The sequence below is a fragment of the Aegilops tauschii genome, chromosome 2 (assembly GCF_002575655.3).
Source record: "Aegilops tauschii subsp. strangulata cultivar AL8/78 chromosome 2, Aet v6.0, whole genome shotgun sequence".
Lineage (NCBI taxonomy): Eukaryota > Viridiplantae > Streptophyta > Magnoliopsida > Poales > Poaceae > Aegilops > Aegilops tauschii.
Genome location: NC_053036.3, coordinates 324,968,638 through 324,974,628, shown reverse-complemented (window position 1 = coordinate 324,974,628; position 5,991 = coordinate 324,968,638).

The following is a 5,991-nucleotide window of genomic DNA, read 5'->3' as shown; positions in this document are numbered from 1 at the left end:
GACAGAAGAAATTTCCCCCGAGGTAAAGACAGTAAACATGATATATGTCACACATATCCCTAAGAGGGAGCGCAAGCGCGCATTACGGGACATCTATGCCATAGAGCCGGTCGTCCCAAAATTCAACCCATGGTCGGCTTGCCTGATCACCTTCGATCGAAAGGACCACCCAACTAGCATCCGTCATGGAGGTTCAGCAGCTCTGGTCCTTGATCCAATCATCGATGGATTCCACCTGACGCGAGTCCTCATGGACGGCGGCAGCAGTCTCAACCTACTTTACCAAGACACTATTCGCAAAATGGGCATTGATCCATCAAGAATCAAGCCCACTAAAACTACCTTTAAAGGAGTAATACCTGGTCTACAGGCCCGCTGCACAGGCTCAATCACATTGGAGGTTGTCTTCGGTTCGCCGGATAACTTCCGAAGCGAAGACTTAATCTTCGACATCGTCCCTTTCCGCAGTGGCTACCACGCACTACTCGGACGAACCGCGTTCGCTCGCTTCAAACGCGGTCTCGCACTACGCTTACCTAAAGCTCAAGATGCCCGGTCCACGTGGCGTCATTACAATCAATGGAAACATAGAACACTCCCTCCATACTGAGGAGCATACTGTGGCCATCGCGGCCGAAGTACAAAGCGGCCCTCTCAAGCCGCACACCTCATCGGTTATTAAGCCGCCGAGCTCTATTACACAAGGCCGGCCAATTCCACATGCTAACAGCTCGGCAATTCCTGAGCTGGATTAGCACTTTTGCCTCCGTCGATCGCCATGTACATCCGCGAAATCCGTACCGCGCATGCATAATTATGCACTCAAAATACCTTGGGCATCAGCGGAGGCACAATACGGGCAGGACTATAGTACGGTTCGACCCTATACGGCCTTCCCCTTTCTTTAATTAGTTTTTCTCTTTTACCATAGGTGAATCAAAACCTACTCATCCTACGGAGTCACAAGGACTCTCTCCGAGCCCTGTTTTGTACAAATAGTCGAAGACCAGTCCTCGCAAAGGAATCTTTCTTACTCAGGCGAAAGCGGCGTAGACGTGCGGCAAGAAGGTGCAAAGGATTTTGTAGACCACAACTTCACTCAAGAACCTGTATAGAGATTTTCCCCTTAGCCTTAGACCCCCGGCATGTAAAATGGCCTTGGTGATTATGGTACCCTCTGTAAGATTACGTTTTGACGTATCAATCAGATTCCAGTGAACCAAATTCTTATTCGGTATCGTCTTTACTTATAGACTTTACTCCGTCTCTTCAGTTGCCTCACGCACACACCTCGACACAAATTGCCAGGGGCTCTATTTGGCAACACATGTGTTGCCAAACAAAAGTTCGAACAACTTTATAGCACAATTCGGCGTCCTGAGCTCGGCACTATATGCATCGGCTTCGAATCATGTCTTTGGTCAATAGTTGGGTTGCCCGGCTCCTGTGTTTGCTACCTTACATTCCGTCTGATCGGCTAGGGTAGTAAAGGGAGAACTACTGCGATTGTGTTTCTGGTTCATCTGGTTAAGCACCTCAGTAGAGAAAGCCGAAAACTGACTGTCATGATGCGGCGAGAGCTGGTCAGCCACTCGGCAACTGCTTAAAATCTTTAGCGATTTTTTTCGTACTACACGAAGGACTGTTTGCCGGTCACATATGTAGCGCATCCGCATTGGGATAGCCGCGTACATACCAGGGGCTATCTCGTAGACCCATCGTCAAACTCCTATGGCTAAGTGAGAGCGATAAAGCCCCATAGTCCGATTGCCTGGTTCACCGCACTGACACCTCCTTTATGGACCGAGACGTTGGATCAAGTGTGAACATGTGCTCTTCTGAACACCCTGTAGTATCTACGTGGGGGCTAAAGCCGACGACTGGAAAACTCTCAGGAATACAATAACGGCCACATAGGAGGATAACACTTTTAGATAAAGATGCAAATATATCACAAAGCTTTAATGCATAATAAAAACATCCAGGCGGTTCAGGTACATTCATTCAAACATAATGTCCTTTGAGCATTGCCCCTCTATCAATCGGGCGCCCTCTAGGACGTCGTCTAAGTAGTGCTCCGGCGTACGGTGGTCCTTGCCTCCGAGAGGGCCCTTAACAGCAACATCGGCGGCCTTCATCTTCACCCAGTACATCTTGACGCGGGCGAAGGCCATCCGCGCACCTTCTATGCACACCGACCGCTTGACAGCGTCAATTCATGGCACTGCATCGACAAGTCGCCGTACCAAGCCGAAATAGCTGCTCGGAAGGGGTTCGGTTGGCCACAGCCGAACTATAACATCCTTCATGGCCGCTCCGGGTATCTTATGCAGCTCGGCCCATTGCACCATTTGGTCATTCAGCAGCGTCGGGCGCTCCTGCGCCGCGAACTGTGCCCAGAATAGCTTCTTCATGGCGTATCCCTCCTGAGTCTGGAAGAATTGCGCGTCGTCGACGGCACTCTTCGGAAGATCCGCGAAGGCGTCTGGAGAACTCCACAGTCGATTAAGCAAGGCATATCTCTGATCGCCAAACTTAGTCTGTAAAAGAAAGGGCTTACCAGCCGCTATCTGTCCGTCCTGCCGGATCTCCTCGCGAGCCGCTCTCGATTCGGATCGCGCAATTTTTGCCTCCTAAAGGGCCTTGTCGACTTTGGTTGCCTTGGCTTTATTCTCCTTCTCGAGGGAGTCGCACTTGCAGGCGACGTCCTTGAGCTCTTGCTCTACGACGGATATCCGCTCCTCGCATTGGTGTCGGGTGGCTTGTTCGGCCTTCAACTCCGCAGCCGCTTTATCAGCGGCCGCATTGCTCACCCTAGCCTGTTCTTTGGCCCGGGAAAGTTCACCTCTGAGGGTCTCAACCTCGGCAGCACCATCTGCAATTACGCAAATAACAGCGTTTGAATTTCAATCTAGTGTTCGCACATTCATATAGGCATAAAAGGAGTGTTCGAAGAATACCTTGTGCCTCATCGAGCCGCTTGTTAATAAGGACAATGTCCTCATCGGCCAGCTTCAGTTCCTGCTTTAGTTCGGAAACCTCCGCGGCCTGGGCAGTTGCCGCTAATAGTGAAGCCTGTTTTTCCAAATTAAATAAGCATGTTACTTCCCTCAAATATCTATAGATCCTCTGTTCGCCCTTTTTCATGGACCACCAAAGTCTCAGGGGCTACTGTCTATATACAGGCGTATTTGTTCATATGCAAGGCGGCTAAAGACATTACATCGCATACCTCGAAGCCTGTTAGTAGGCTCGTGAAGGCTTCATTTAGCCCACTTTTTGCGGACTGAATCTTCTCAAACACCGTACCCATCAAGGTACGGTGCTCCTCCATGACGGACGCACTCTGCAGTACATCCATCAGGGTATTCGGCGCCTCCGGGTTCATGGAGATCGCCGTAGTATTAGGCGCTCCCCCTCCCTTGAAGGGGACCGCTCACCTGACTCCGGATCCGTCTCCAGAGCAGTATTCGGCTGGGGACCGAACAATCCAGGGCCCCCATCGTTGGTCTTCACGGGGGCCGCGCCTCCTATGCCCCCAACAACCAATGCATTCCCCTCCGATGCCGTGTTAAGGGTCCCTTGTACCTCTCGGCGATCTGGAGAAGTCCTCCGGGATGACACCTCAATGTCGTCCGCCCTTGGGGGTAGGGAATCTTGTGGTGGCGTCTTGCTCTCCATCATATCCGGCGGTAGATCCCCCAATGACGATGATACTTGAGGGAGATCGCGGGCCGGGCTGCAGCACGTAATTTAATATTATTCCCGCAAGTTCGAAAGGAACTGGATGTGTATAGAGCGTCCTTAGTTACTTACGATTCGGCAAGGGGCTTGACCCTGGGGCGATGCTCTAGGATGGCTTCGGCTACCGAATCCGAGCCATCCGACAGGGTTATCTTTCCCCTCTTGGGTGCCTCCACCTCCAGGTCTTCGGAGGCCGCCCTCTTCCTTCCTTGGGGAGGAGGGTTCTCACCTTCTTCCTCCTCTTCGTCTTCGGAGGAGGGAGACTCGGTCCCCCCGGACTTTGCGTCTGATGTACCTTTAAGGTGAAGGCCACCTTCGGCTTTCTTGCTCTTCTTCTTCTTGTCCTTCTTCGCCGGCGCTTGATACGGCGCCGGGACCAGCATCTTCATTAACAGAGGATCAACTGGGTTTTTGGGAAGAGGGGCCCAACACCTGATTCGCTCCCCTTTCTTTATCCAACCCTGATTAAAAGGGCGGAATTTTCAGTACATCACCCTAGATTAATAGACTAAGCTATGTTCAGAGATTAAGTGCTTACCGGGGTGTCCGGATGGTTGCACTCGAGGCCGATGTCCTCAGATGTATTCGGCCATGACATTTGAGTCTTGAAGAGCAGTTTCCAGATCCCTTTGTGCGTTGTGCCAAAGAACTGCTGCAGGGTTCGCGGCCCTTTCGGATTAAACTCCCACATACGGAGAGACCGTCGCTGGCACGGAAGGGTTCGGCGGACAAGCATCACTTGGATCACGTTGGTAAGTTTGGTGTCTTTGTCGATGATGCTTTTGATACGCTTTTGCAGCATCAACACCGCGTCGGAAGATCCCTAGTCCAGACCCTTATTGATCCACGATGCAAGCCATAGTGCAGGACCGGATCTGAATGCAGGGCGACCGCCCATTTGGTGCCGCGGGGTTCGGTGATGTAGAACCACTCCTGCCGCCATACCTTGACGGTTTCCACGAAGGCTCCTTTTGGCCAGGTAACGTTGGCAAGCTTGCTCACCATAGCGCCGCCGCACTTAGCGTGCTCCCCATCAACCATCTTCGGCTTCACGTTGAATGTCTTGAGCCACAAGCCGAAGTGTGGGGGGATACGGAGAAAAGCCTCACACATGACGATAAACGCCGAGATATGGAGGAACGAGTTCGGGGCTAGATCGTGAAAATCTAGCCCGTAATAGAACATAAGACCGCGAACAAAGGGGTGAAGAGCGAACCCTAACCCACAGAGGAAGTGAGGGATAAACACAACCCTCTCACCGGGCTTTGGTGTGGGGATGAACCGCCCTTTGGCAGGGAGCCTGTGTGGGATTTCTGCAGTCAGGTACCTCGCCTCCCGGAGCCCCACGATGTCCTCCTCGGTGACGGAGGAGGCCACCCACTTGCCTTGATAGCCGGACCCGGACATGGCCGGAGTGCTTGGTGGCAACAGAAGAAGTCGAGACTTGGGCGTTGGAGCTCAGGGATGGAAAGGCTGAGGAAGAAGAAAGGCACAGGGGGGAAAGATGGGTCTTTATCCCTTTATAAAGGCAATGAAAACCAAGCGCCTCCTCACAAGCCTTAAAACTCACCTATTCCCAAGGGGTCGTACAAATGGCACGGTTGGGTTATCCAAACCAGTATTATGAGAATCCCGCAATAAGGGGACGAGATCTCTGCTTGGACAAGACGTATCGATGCGGGCCGTGCCTCGAAACGTGAAGCGAGAGGCTAAAAACGGTTTGAGATAATAATGAAGCCAAGCATAAACGTCACGCCGAAAAAAGGGTTGTTGATAGACGTAACTTGTTATTGAGTATTTTGTTCCTGTGGTAATGGGTTGTAACTGCTAAGAAGAGCCGGATATAGTTCTTGTTGATCAAACTACCTTGAAGTGTTCGGAGGAGGAACCCGCCTTGCAATGCCGAAGACAATCTGCGCGCCGGACTTATCGTCATTGAAGCCTGGTTCAAGGGCTACTGAGGGAGTCCTGGATTAGGGGGTCCCCGGGCATCCGGGCTATGTAACGTGGGCCAGACTGATGGGCCATGAAGATACAAGACAGAAGGCTTTCCCTGTGTCCGGATAGGACTCTCCTTTGCGTGGAAGGCAAGCTTGGTGTTCGGATATGAAGATTCCTCTCTCTCTGTAAACCGACTCTGTACATGTGACGCCCCCGATTTGACCGTACACTAATCATACACGCAAATGTGTACGATCAAGATCGAGGACTCACGGGAAGATATCACAACACAACTCTAGACACAAA